Below are 14,305 nucleotides of genomic sequence, written 5' to 3'. Positions count from 1 at the left end.
TGGAAAGAATCAAGAAAAGAAATACAATTGCTTTGTATTCTTAATCTTTCTGAATGCTGCCAACCCCAGATTTTTTCTACTTTTGTGGGTTCCTCCTCCCTCCCTAGTTATTTAGGCACACAATTAGATCACTGAAAGCTAAATACTGATCTACTCAAATTGATAAAAATTAAAGCCTTCAGAGTGGGTTCTTCAAAGCCCACACTACTTTCTATATATACTGTATGCCTCTACATTTAAAGAGGAGTTAGCGGTATTTTCTTATTGCCACATTTCTGTGGCAGAAATATGATGATAAGAAAATGACAGATTAATATACTACAGAGAATATTTTCATACAGTAAATTATTCAGATAAAATATTCCTCTCTGGCTCTTGTTCAAAGAGGTTGATTTATCTTTGTGCTAAAGAGCCCACACAAGACCTCTGCAGTACTTCATAGTATTTTGAAGCTGAAACAGACCATTAGGATCATCTATTCTGATCTCATGCATAGTAGAGGCCAAAGAACCTCACCCAGCAATTTCAAGCCTGTAACTTACAGCTGTAAGCTCACTCATTCTCTCAAGGTTAACACCACTAGCGTGCAGAGGGTCTGCAAAAAGGTCTATACAGCATTTAAATCCCACGTATGATCTATTTTGAAGACTGCTGAGAATTTATGAGGTCTATGACACAGAGAAATTTATAGTGACTATGGGTACATGAGATAACCCACCAGGTGACTGCAAACCTCCCTAACTCATAATGACCTCTGGGGAGAAAATTACCCGCTTCCTTAGGAAAACACATAAGAAAAAGTATAAATATACACACATACACTATGTATGTATGTATTTGAAATCAGACATTATGTGAATACCACCTACCGAAACCTGAGAAATAAAAATTGTGCAGTTTTCATCTGAGCACTCACGAGAGTTCTGACAAAAACTGAGACTGTCCCAAGTATGACCTTCTGTTCAGGTGCAAGCTTTCAGTACGTTTCCATGAGGATGCACTAAAGACAGTTATTCAGCAATCTAGCTTTAAATCAAGACCGGATTTCACTCTGAATGATACTCTCTAGTTCAACCACAACATAGCAGCTTCATGCAAGAATAATTCTATGAAATGCAATGATCTGTATTATGCAGGAAGTCAAAGCAGTAGATCATGCTGGTCCCGAACAGCTTTAAAAATCTACGATCTGATAATACTAATTCTCTTTCTCCACTATTAATCTTAATCCTCCATTTATATTTTAGTGTTACTAAATGCACGAGTACTGTGATGTGGCACCAACACCTCGACCTCCGTTCTGGGCGCGAGTTACCGCAGTGCCACAGCTGACCGCGGCAGGTGAAGGAGGAACGGCACAAGCTGCAGGAAAGCCTTTGCTGCCACCTCATGGGCTTCCCGTTCCTTCCAGAACTGCAACAGTTGAGGAACAAAGGTACTTGGATGCACTCAGCTTACTGAGTGCCCAGATCGAAAAAGAGCCAGCAGAATAAAAGCACAGCTCCTTTCCCCTCGCTGCACTGTGTTCTTTTTACAGTCAAAATTCCAGCTAGGAAAGAATAACAACCCTACGTATTTGTTCCTTCCCACTTTGTAAGATTACAGACTATGGTCAGGGTGGGTTTTGGATAAATAGAAAAGAACACAAATCTTTCACTACAAGTCATATTTTTCCAGATTTTGAAACAAGGCACATTTCCAAATTCTCATTTTTCAGACAGCTTCTTTGAAGAACAGCCTTCAGAACCAACCACCAGCAATGGGCTCATCAGTGCCGGCTATACATGTTTTAAGTAATTTTTACACTGTAATTACTGAAGCACAAAAGTAGGATAAAGAAATAATCCAACCCTCTCTTCTCAAAATTTTGGTATTGACTGAAGAGCATAATGCACAAAATGTAATATTTTTGTCTTCAGAAAAGCATTTCACAGGAACCCAACCAGTCCTTTTTGTTTCAAAAAATAAAATTACTTGAAGAAAAAATACTGAAAGTGTGACACCATTTACCTACCAACTTCAAGAAAACATACGTATCTTCCTCACTGTTAGTTGAAAGGTTAAATACCTATCAAACAATCCAAGAAGCACAACATAATAGAGGACAAGCATAAGTTAAGATAAAAAAGAACATCTTTCCTAAAAGGATGAATCTTAAGCAAGGGATTTGAAGGAAAGCAAAATTAGTATTTTTGAGAAAGGTAATCTGAAATATTTTATCTCACATAACCCAAAATACAAGTTGACTTTAAACGTTTAAAGGAAAAGAACCTTCCCAGGAGGAAAGATGTAATTTTGGTGCCTACACTGAGTTTGTGCATGCCACCAATTAGTACCACAGACATTGGTGTAGCGACAAAGCAGACGAGTTAACAAACAGCTTCTGGCAGATAAATGCCTGGGGTCAGAAAGAAACTTCCTCTGTGAACAGACTGGGATCATGAGGGAATTCTTGCAGCTTCACAGGAAGCATCTGGTAGAGGCTAACACAGAAGGGTTACTGAACTTAATGGATGACTGGTCTCTCTTCATTTTCTACAGTACCTTCTCTCAAAGCTAGAAAACATCTTTGTACAGCAAGCGTCAGTGAAAAGCCATTTATCTCCAGGGTGGACTTTGACATTCTACACTTACATTCTCCAGCAAGAAAAGAGAAAAAAAAATCCTGCAACCCTTACTTGGAATTTACTCTAACCTAAAGACAAAGTAAATTCTGAGAGACTGAGGCACACTCTTGGGGATTTCCAATCCAGGTAAGATTGTTCCCTTGTGTCCATAAAGAAGTAATGGACTGCTCAATTCTAATGCTACTCCTGCACTGAGAACCTTCACAGATATATGGGCTCGCAAGGGAAAAACAAGGTCTGATTCCTCATGCAGGGTCCCTACAACACAGGCCACAGCTTTGTCTGTTATGAGGCCGCTATGAGGTGGAGAGCAACCTAACAAAACCACAATTCACATGCGAAGGAAGGTAGGATGTAGCAAGAAAACATCTTGACACAGCTTATCTTCCCTGGACAAGAACAGGATAGCAAGTCAAAGTTTAGTCCTGCTCATTTCCTCAGTCAGCTGAGCTTCATGCTACCTCTTACTCAAGCACATATACTATATACTATAGTATACTATATATACGATAGCCCGTCCTCAGGACAAGTACCTTATGTTTTGATTATTTTTATGAAGGACAATGACCTCTAGCACCATGGAAACTAACACAGCATGAAAATTTTAGAAGCACAGGTGTCAGCAGGTTCATTTCTGGATCCCAAAACAATCACATCATGGTCATTTCATGCACAAGAACTTTGCCAATGTTAAGATTCATGTTATATTATGGTACTGCAGGAATTCTGCACTTGAATTTTCAATGAAAAATAAACTGGAAAAAAAAAGAACAAAGGAAACAAATTAAGCAAACCATTTTATATTCAAACACAGCTATAGAGTCCATCCTTATACTGACATTTGTGCCATTCCAAGTAGGGGAAGTTTTAGGTCAATGACAGAGAAACTTCCATGGAAAGGTCCCCTGCTCTCAGTGCTGAACGAACTTACGATCTTCAAGTCTGACTGTTTGTTATAGGTTTAGAAAGCCACTGCATGTAAGAATAGTGGATATTCCATAGAAACTCATGAACCAACTGTTTATTAAAGGCTGCCAATAATTTTAGAAAACTAGGCTGACTGCCGTGTCTATAGTCTCTACGCTCCTTCCTATGTCAACAAGGGTCAGCAATGTTTAGAGTGACTCCTGTTTAACACCATTTTAAGAGAGCAGCGAGAGAAAACAAAGTGCTGGGTGGGTAATCTCACAGAGCTAAAAACACACTGAAAAAAGATCCTACATTACTGACTGCTGTTTGGCTAGTATTTAGCAGGCATCATGACACAAGTGGATCCCAAGCAATCTGGAGAATAGAAAGCAATCAGTAAAGGGAGATTGCACATGTGAGATGCAGTGCAGCACACATGAAGAGAAGCACAGAGACAGCTCTGGGGCAAGGGGAACAGACAAATGGGATAAGCAGCCGGAACTGAGGTAAGCTCTGCTGGCAGAGCGAGCAGGTTATGCAATAGGAAACAAGCAGACAAGCAGGAAAAGCCAGAGCTGTAAAGGGCTAACTTAATCTGGGGCACATGCCAAAGAATCGTATCACTAACACTCTGTAAGACCCATGGGCCTGCCCTGTACATACTGGTGAGCAGAAAAATCCTTCAAAGTGTGGAGGAAGAGAGGAGGAATTCTCATGCAGACCCCGATACTGCTACAGGAAGATCACTGCTATCTAATACAGATGGCAAGCCGCCATGAGTAGCAGCTGACCATGACATTTTAGGGGAAGTTTTTGAAGAAAAAGCAGCTCATTTTTTCCCCCCAAATCAGATTAGAGTTCAGGTGCAATAACTGCTTCCCACCCAGCTATTCTACACTCCAGGGCCTCTACACTTCACAGTGGGAATGTGATGTGTGGTTGGAAGAAAGTCCCGGATACCAAGGAAGCATCTTGCGCTCTATTCAAAAACCCGTTCAGCTAATTAGAAAAAAACCTATCTGTTAATGCTTTAAAATGCTTTTCAGAAGTTTTATGCTAAGAAATTCTTATCATCTTGTCTGTAGTTAGCATACTCTCCAGCCCTCCCAAATATTTCCCATTCGTACTGGACATTCCTCCCAGTCCCACACAGCTTTGGCTCCAGTCCAGAGACAAAAGCAACGGCCCCTCTAAAGAGCAAGCTGCTGGGCTGGAAGCCTGGAGATGACCACGAGTTAGTCGTCTTCATTCCGATATCTACAACTCTCCGTACTTCACAGTCCCATATTCTTGAAAAAGTTCTGCTGCTCTCTCCCAAGGAGTCAGATAAAACTGCCACCCTCAGCAAGTTGACAGAATTCACATCCGATGACTTTGAGCGGAGCTGGGAATGGATGCCTGTTTTGGATACGGCAGAACTATACTGGGCCAGCATATTCACATCATTACCAGCACATCAGTCAACGCACATGGCAGGTTACATGAATTCCAAAAACAGAGAATAAGACTTAAGCTTCAAGTATTTCATATGGATGTCCAGCAGTGCTTTCTAGAACTACTTTAAACAGTTTGAGTAAAGACAGTTCAGCAACTAAGAAAAGTTAAATTAGCAGTGCAAACAGCTGTTCCTCAGTGTGCAGAGGTGTCAATATGGGGCTTAAGTCCAATACAAGGAGCATTACAATTGAGAGACATTGCCAAACAAGTACTGACTTAGTGAATTCTTTTTTCAATCGCACTACTAAAGCTCAAACAACAGCTTGAGGCTAAATTTAGGAAGATGCAAATTATAGTAGAACTTAGATGATTTTACTTGCATTATAACTGATTTTGAACAGCATCACCTTCAAATTCACATATCTATTAGCACTTCAGTCCAGCAACAGATGTAAGCATGTGCTTAAGCTTTAAAATATACAAACCGTTCTGAAAGGTGGTGGACCACTCAAGAATTTCAATGTATCCTTTCGTTCAGTATTTTGCTAGGCTGGGCCACAGAACATCCAACAGTATTCTGAGCACCAGGAGGACATACTGAAACCAACTGTGCACAGACTGTTTTTCTGCTTTTTTTTTTTTTTATATAGTAACATTTTTAAATGTTTCTATACCACAATGGTATTCTTGAAAGAAGAGAAAAATACGACCTTTAGACAATGTCGGTATCTAAGGATAATCAGCAGAAAGACTGAGATGGACATAAAACTTACCTTTCTTTTTAACTCATTAAATAAAATGAGCTTTTAAATTGGCTGTTTCCCTTTGACATTCAGTTTGGTGAAACTAGTTTTCACCTCTAGATACAGATCCTTAATCCCTTACAGGATCTTTTTAAATTTTGTCTTTTTACCAGCACATGCTCCCCACACAACACCATGAAGATGCTCAAAACTAAAAGTCTGCAGATTCTCAATAGACAGGGAGGTCTTAATCGACAATTTAACTTCACGGACATCAACAAAGTTATTTGAAAAATAAAAGGTTTTCAGGATCAGATGCATTAAAATTATTCTTCACCTAAATTAACAGCAGTTAACAGAAACTCTGCCTTATTTGGCTAGAGATCGTACATGTTCATAAATGAGCAATGCCTGACCTGAATATTTAACACTAGTAATTTCTTTTCATAAATCTATACAGGACTAGAACAAAATGGACATAAATGTATTGGTGGACTAAGCAATAGAATCACTGATGAAATTAAGACTTGGTTAAGTGCAATTTTGACAATGAACCTTACAGTAGTCTAAGTATCTCATCCTTACGGCACACTGTGAACAGTGGATTCCTTAGAGGAAAGAGACTTGGGAATCACTGTGGTTAGAGCCAACTTAAGATTTATCTCCAGAGTGCAGCAGCAGTGAACAAGATGCTAGAAAGCACAAAAGAAAGGGGAGGTAGTACAAAGCTGGGAACAGATTCTGAGCGTTTATATCATTATGGGCCTCACAGACGTTTCAGAATGTTTTAATTCTACTGTGAAATATTTTCCTTTTGACTTCTTCATGTGAGGTCTGTTATTATTTACAATTCCATAGTAAAAAATCCATACTTCCATATTATCTCTCATTTGGATTCCCAAAACATCTCACAGCATTAAATAAAGCTTAAATGGACAGGAATAATTTTAAATTTACTGTTGTAAACTGCAAACAGACGTCAAGAGAACTATATGCATAAGTAGAGATGAATGTGAATCCGCCTAGAAATATTGGGTATTAAATCTTTCCATTATTCATACAAAATGGGAAAGCACTGCTTTTATTAGTATTATTATTTTGCAGAAAGTAGTAAAACACACTTATTCAAGGTAATGGAGAATTAGATTAATTGGTACAATCTGTCCTACATTTCAAAATGTGGGACCGTGTGATGAGAGGCTATAAATCTTTAGATCTTCAAAGTCATCTGAATTGCAATTTGTACCCATGAAACTGCTTCCCTCACTTTTCTAGATTTCTCTGACCACTATTTATTGCAGAGCTACAATGTTTAATTATTTAATTGAACCCTTCCTCCCCCATCAATTTCTCTAACAGTTGTTTATACTCCTCAGAATAGCTGTGTCCAGTGAGATTACTTTATCTTTCCAGAACAGAAAGTCAAAAGCTATAGGGGAAAATAGCAAGTTAATAGGAAGTTCTGAGCACAATTAATGTGTAGGAGAAGAAAAAAGAAAAGAAAAGCACCCCAAACCTGAGAACTGTATCCAGACTAAAAGGCTCTGTTGTTATTGCCAGAAAGTAATGGCCTCATGTAAGTTAACTATGAAGAGCAAAAGTGTTCATTTTTAAGAATGTAATTAATAGATGTACATAGGGCTTTTAAGACAGAATAAATTTAACTACAGCAGCACAGTAATGAACAGTAGGCACAGTAATCAATGGTGGTAGCATCAGTACGTGCACTGGCTTGCAGCCATGCCGCCTTTACCTAGAAACAGATAAATTCCATTTAAGCAGGACTGAAGCGAATAAGTAGGTAGATGGCAGGTTCCTAAAAGGAATTATGGTGCTGACAGAAAGGAGAGTTTCAATTCAACAGGAGGTATTCTCCGTATGAAATTATTGTTTAAATGAAAACCCAGTGTTTGATTTAGTTCGGAAACTTTCAAACATTATGTCAAAATGAAGCTGTGAAAGATCTATTGTGATATTTATTCATGAGTAGGCAATTTAATCTGATGTCCCTGACGTCCAACTCAAAAACCTCTACCTGTCTTCTCCAGTAAAGTTTTCTCAGTTGTTTCAGTCAGTTGGAGGAAATTTTATTTTTCTCTTTTGGGTTATGATACAGTTACAATGTTTCTATATAGCAGCCATTATTCACCCAAAAGAGTTTCATTTCAGTGGTGGTGAAGTAAGTAATCCCTGTAACCATTATTTACCTCCCAGAGAGTTGAGAGCCTTAGCCAGTGTTTGCAAAGCATCTGAGATGTCTGAAGAAAGGTTACTATAGGTTACTATAAATCATGGAATATCCTGAACCAATTCCTGCCCTGCCAAGTCTGGCACCCCTTCCTACTGGCAGCCCTCTGGTTTCACAGTCAAACAAGTAGTTTTATTCCCTCTTTATTCTATGTAACACTACCACCATCTGTTTACAAATTTCAAATTAAAAATCATTCTCAGAGGATTTTATAGCTTCCATAACAAGTGTAAGAGTTCCTTGTTCTCTGGATGGTTTAACTGGAGAGGACTTTAGGCTACTCAAGGGTCATGGCCAGATCAACAGACAGGTAAAGAGGCCAGTTTCTTTTCAATGCCTTTTTTTTTTAAACTTTAATGGAAGTACTGCTTACTTCCTATCTTCTGCTGCCCCCTAGTGAGCTTTGATTTTCACACCACCTGAACAATCATGGCTGCTTTCTCTCTTACATGCATACAAAAGTGCTGAAACACCAAACTCTCTTCTTTTTACATCCTTTAGAAGTGTTCTTCGTATCGTTCTCCACTAAACACATCAGAAACCGAAGAGCCTTTTCTATGCCTACAGTGCTAATATGCAGGAAGTGATTTTTACTGAACAGGGAAACACCCAGAAAATTGGCGTACCATAAAATCCCTTTAAACATGTCAAAGAAAACTTAATTTTTTTCATTTATATTTGTCTGCTTTACTAGAGCTCTGAAGTTAGAAAAACCACACACAGGTTCTTTCACAAATCACTGTTTAATTGTTAAAAAAACAAAAAAAACTATGGTGTTTGCTGCCTAGAAAGCATCTCAAATACAGCACCAGAGCAAACCCACTACCATACCTAAGAAAGTAGAGAAAAGTGATCTAGTTAGATCTTTTGATCTAACTTAGCATCAGGTACGTTTATGGGAAGTCCCTCCATAGTACTGCATTAAACAGTAGCCAGTCCAGCAAATGCTAGTGTGTACTATTTAATAAATATGCTTACCAGTAAATGTTTTCAGGATTGGGCTTGTGGAGAACAGCAATTAACAGAGGAAACAGACATCACTTACTGCACTAACTTTGCCTGCCTCTTCAGTTATCTCCAGATGTAAATGTAATTTCTCTCATGTACTTGCTATGAAAATTTTCAGTACTATTCCCAAAAACCAGCATTGTCCAATATGAAAGTCCAAAGGAACAAAATACCTTCACAGAAATAGTGCTTGTAAAATAAAATAAGTCACAATAGAATTCTTTGCTTCTACAAAGCCTGGCAATGAAACCTGTCAGAAGCTAGACAAAGTCAGATTTTGTAAAGGAAATTAAAACAAATTGCAAATGGGACAGGAACAAGAATGCAGAAACATATTATCTAACGCTGGCTCAAAATTAAATTAATATTTTGCCTCAGAACATGAGGGCAAGTAAGACAGACGAGTAACAATTCTAGAAATAGAAATGGCTGCATATGAGCTGGAGGTAAGAGCTGAACAGTCAAGTATGGCAGATCAGATGATGCTCATTTTAAAACACCAAAAGTATTTGTTTACCAAAAGTATGTCATGCCACAGAAACCCTGTATCTTTCCTGATGGCATTGTATAAGGAACATAGGAACTTTAAGTCCAAGTGAAGTGGTCAGGGGAGTGAAAACCAAAGCTTATAAAAGTGAGGAGCTTCACTCATTTGCTTCTTCCGTGTACACATGTACATACATCTGCAAGGAAAAGTGTAGGAGTGAAGAAGACAACTATTGTAAGTAAAAAGCTAACACTGTAACACCAGACCAAAGAGGTATAAGCTACAAATACAAGTCTGGAATAGCTTTTCTGTAGAGCAATGGGACAGACTGTGTTAAAAGGTCGTGCTTGATAATTCTCTAGCTATGATTCCAAAGGAAAGTTGCCCCTGTTAAAATAAAACTAGTTTTATGGTCTAGGAGCTGTTTTCCAGTCACATGATATAACTTAACTGTAAGAACAACCATAGGTATTTCATCAAGAGTAATCTCTCTCAGGATAGAATGCTAAGTATGGTCCTTTTGGTTACTGAATGAAATGGACAAAATAATTTCAAGGTTGTAATTAAAGATTAATGTGTCAGAAGCAGGTAAGTGAGGAAGAGAATGACATTTCCTAGGAGTAGAATGCACAGACTTCCAGCTGCAGACCTGCACAGTGAAGCTTAAGTTGCCTTTCACCCCTCCAAATGGGAATGCAACGGGGGCTTCTCCCGTTGAAAGGTGAAATTAATCAAAGCTTTTAACTTTTGTAGCAATAACTGATTTCTGTGGATTGTTCTGCAGTCTTGGGACTGAAAGAATTCAGTACATTCAGTGTATTTCCATGCATTGCTTATGGCAAAGTAGGAGAGAGAACGACTGCAAAAGCAGAGAGGAAACAGAACTGGTTATACCAGTTTTACCTCAAAGGGAGTCCCCAGTTGACGGTTCAGACAAGCTTTCAATTTCCTCTGCCCCGCTAGAAATGGCATGTCAATTGTCTCTGACAGCAGTATGGATAAAAAAGTCAAAGGAGAGAGAACTATCACACTAGACAAAGTGAAAAGCATTCATCTTGATTGTACATAAACCTTGGCTTAGTTGAGTGCAAGATTTATAATGAACAGCAAAACTTTTCTTTCAGAGGATTCTCACTCTCCACTCATAAATAAAACTATTAGGGTTTTGGAGCTTTAAAGTTTTTTATTTTTTCCTAGTGAAAACATCATCATAGATCTAAGAAGACAGAGAAATGGGATGCCTAATATTTGTCTTTGAAAAGTAGCTTTGCAGTGCACCTGTTATTGTGAAATAGCAATGACGAGACTGTTAGAAGTGATTACAGATTTAAGGTACCCCACTTCACAAGTGTCCAAATTGAAGCACCCTAAAAAGGGCTCAATTTTCAGCAGAGAGAGAGACAGCATTTAAAAAAATCGCATCCCCTTAGAGGTGTCTCAAGCTTCGTACTCAATATCATTAGCATTATTTTAATATAGCTTGCCCTAAACATCAAATAAAACACACACAAAGAAGCAGTATTAGAATGAAAAGCCATTTTATTCACCCACTTAAGAAGCCTTCTCCCTATCATTCAGCAACATTAAAGTTTTTACAAAGCTGTAGGGTAACAACCACTGGAACGCAGTTAGTCTTGGGTGTTACAAACGCTGGGACAATGTTTGCCTGGTATTTACATTTTCACTGAATTTATCATTTAAGACAATGAAGTGATTGGAATGAAAACACCCTGGTCTAGCCAAAAGAGCTACAGTTCCTATAATGAAGATAGATATTGACAGTAACTAAGTCAAAATATGTAGGCCTAGGACTCATCTGTCAGATTCGGGATGCAATACAAGAGAGAATATACTTACTGAAGCTTTCCACAAGGTCAAGGGCAACATGAGTAGCAATATCCATTCCAGTATTTATGTAAGACTGGCAGTTTTTCAGAGATGAAAGAGAGGAATCCACACAGTTGAATGAGATTCTTGCACCACCTGGCATCTTGAAATCATTACTCTAGAAATAACAGATACAACATTTTGAATGCAGTTTTCACCCAAAGAATTTGGGAGAGAAAACAGAAGTACAGATAGCTAACCATAAAGCACTGTCAACAGAATGACTGAAACATCAGAGAGCAGGGATGAAATCTTAGCTCCTAAGATGTCAGTAATTTTCAGTGGAACTGCAATTCACCAGAGGTTTGCAATTCACCTTCTACGCAGTATTAAGCAAAACTACACCACAAAAACCAACTTGCAGTTTTCATCTGCTCATTCCTATTGCTAAACCACAATGAGGTTCAAGCTCAATGATTATGTTCGCTTGAAAATTACTGCTCTATTACAGATCCAAAGAAGCCCACATGCTCAAAAACTTGTCTGTATTTTCTAGGCATATTATCAATTAGGCTAGAAAGAAATAGGACTCTCGCATCTAATTCAGCCTCACCAACTACAAGCCTGTTTCAACAGCTAGCCCTTGGAAAAAATAATCTAATAAAGGGCAACTATTCCACAAATGTATTTAACAGTAAATCATCTAGCATAATTTTTAAATAAAAGCCCATCTTACAAATGGTGCCTACTTCCCCCAAAGATGTCACAAAATTTTAGTACCAATGTTCCATTAGCACAGAATAGTGTCACACAGGAATCACGTTTATCTTCTTTACCACCATCTTCCTTTCCAATACAGATACATGATCTACAGCCTTGTGAGGTTTAACTGCTTCTCCTCTGTCATTAAGACAACCTTCAAGTGGGTTTGCTTATGCTTTGCCTACACACACTGTTCACATCAGTTGGTTTCTTCTCAAAAATTCCAACTTCTGCTCTTCCTTCTTCATGCTTTGCCATAACTCGCTTGTATAACATGTAGCTATTATAAGAGACATGAACCTGGTGTGCAGAATTTTATACTTTAAGTTGCAGGAGATAAGAAAAATTCTGCTCAGCTTTAGATACACAGTTGTTCACAGAAAAAAAAACACAAAAGTCTTGGACAGACAGAAATACTGCATTAGTCCATGTAAAGAATAACTGGTATGTTCAAGGACTATACTGAGATCATATTAGGGGAGGAAGAGAATGGAATCCACAACCAAATTTGGGGTATACCAGAAGTTTTATCTGAATCATATGCAAAATAACAAGGGGATGAGTTCTTCTATCAACAACAGCCTTTGACAGGCTATAATCCAAAAGAAATCTGGAAAATATCTAAATAGAAAGGACAAAGGTTTACCCAAGCTTTGCATACCCAAGGCTGTATCTCCCCCTCTGTTACTTTCTCTGGGACTCCAGAACTATATGTTGCGCTCATCCTAACCTGAACAACATTGCCACATTCCTCACAAATGTCATGCAGACTATGAGACCTGAATACCTGCTGTCACGCGCTCTTCTCTCGTAATGTTTTCTTATCTTTTTGTTTTTCCATTTAAAAAAATGTGCTTGGCCACTCAAGACTATCTTTTATGACACCATTTTTAGGTCATGTGCTTCCAACAACATTTTAACAAGAGTTCAAGTTTACCACTTGAACTTCTGAATTGCATACAAACTGCCTTGCTCTCTATCCCCTTCTAAAGGTGCATCTTGCCACAGAGGAGCCAGTGGCCTTCAACAACAGCTCCAGTTATGTCAGCTCATGCTCTTCCTGCCAAAAGACAGGGATTGCTGTCTTTAGAGACCTTTAGAGGCTGTCAAACTAACAACAGAAGACAAGGAAAAAGTTCCTTACAGAACTCCTTGAAAGTAAAGGATGCTCTTAAAGATTTAATAACTAATGCTTTCAGCTGTTACATTATTTAACTTTAAAAAAAAAAAAACAACACTTGTTTACCATCTTAGCAAGACTGTATAGAACCTCTGTGATCCAAAAATACACTATTAAATAGTCACATAAAATCATGTTAGCAGTTTTATCTTTCTGGGCCCATTTAGTGTATCAAAGTTAACAGTGAGAACCTAATTCCCTTCTTGAACTTGGTGGTAAATCTCACTCACTGAGAAAGCCTGCTGTTCTTTTGGAAATTTCACAGATACACACTGTGAAAGGCAGGAATCTGAAAAAAACAACAGTGAAAAGTTAAAAAGGCTTCTTCATTCTCTTGTCATTTGTGGAAGCACTGAGCAAACTACACAGGAACAGAAGTTATTGTTTACAATATTAAATCATATAATTGCACTGGTAGTTTCATCTCAATCTGTCTTTTGGGAAGTAATTTAAGTAGCTTGGACAAAATTTTCCTTTTTTTTTTAAATAAAAGATTATTTTTCTTAGAAACTGTTTATGATCCCAAGCAAAGTTTTCACTCTTGAATTTTCTAAGTGAATTCTTCAACTTCAGCTTGCAGCTGTCCATTATGCCTTCAGAGGAAAAGCCACATTCCTCACTGAAATTGGTTTCACAGCAGTGTTTTTAAGGCACTCTTTTTTGCCAGGAAGGTCTTCAATGGGTGCATCAATGAAGCACTTAAAATGTGCAACTCCCACCCCCCCCAATGTCCTCACTTCTGGAAAATACAACCAGCAAAATCAGAGTTGAAAAGGAGATCAAGTGAGACTAACAAGGCAGGGGTTTTTTCCTTCCAACAATAAGTGATCAAATGGTCCAGACAGGATTACCAAGCAGCAAACTTAAATTACAGCTTCTATTCTGCCACTTATTTTAAAGATTTGAGCAAATGAACTAATTTCTCTATGCTTCAACATCCCAAACTACGAAGCAGAGGTAAGAAAAAAAAGTTACTTCTGTAACACAAGATTTATAGGTGACAAGCGCTCACTGACTACCAGGATTAGTGTCTACCTCCTAGATTCTCTCGGTGACCGTCTATCTGCTTCCCTGCCA

General features: G+C 38.3%; 1 long non-coding RNA gene across 1 annotated transcript in view; it reads right to left on the bottom strand.

The window, feature by feature from the left end:
• The window catches only part of LOC103916374, a 29,087-nt gene extending 15,568 nt beyond the window's left edge, over positions 1-13,519 (bottom strand). The window contains exons 1-2 of the long non-coding RNA XR_663579.1: positions 13,459-13,519; positions 11,317-11,464 (exon numbers count right to left, since the gene is read on the bottom strand). This is a non-coding gene — a long non-coding RNA (uncharacterized LOC103916374). The remainder of the gene's footprint in view (positions 1-11,316; positions 11,465-13,458) is intronic.
• Positions 13,520-14,305: the final 786 nt, after the last annotated feature.

The sequence above is a fragment of the Pygoscelis adeliae genome, unplaced genomic scaffold (assembly GCF_000699105.1).
Source record: "Pygoscelis adeliae isolate BGI_AS28 unplaced genomic scaffold, ASM69910v1 Scaffold103, whole genome shotgun sequence".
Taxonomy (NCBI): Eukaryota; Metazoa; Chordata; class Aves; order Sphenisciformes; family Spheniscidae; genus Pygoscelis; species Pygoscelis adeliae.
Note: the sequence above shows the minus strand (reverse complement) of the source record. Positions and strands in the feature narration are given on the sequence as shown.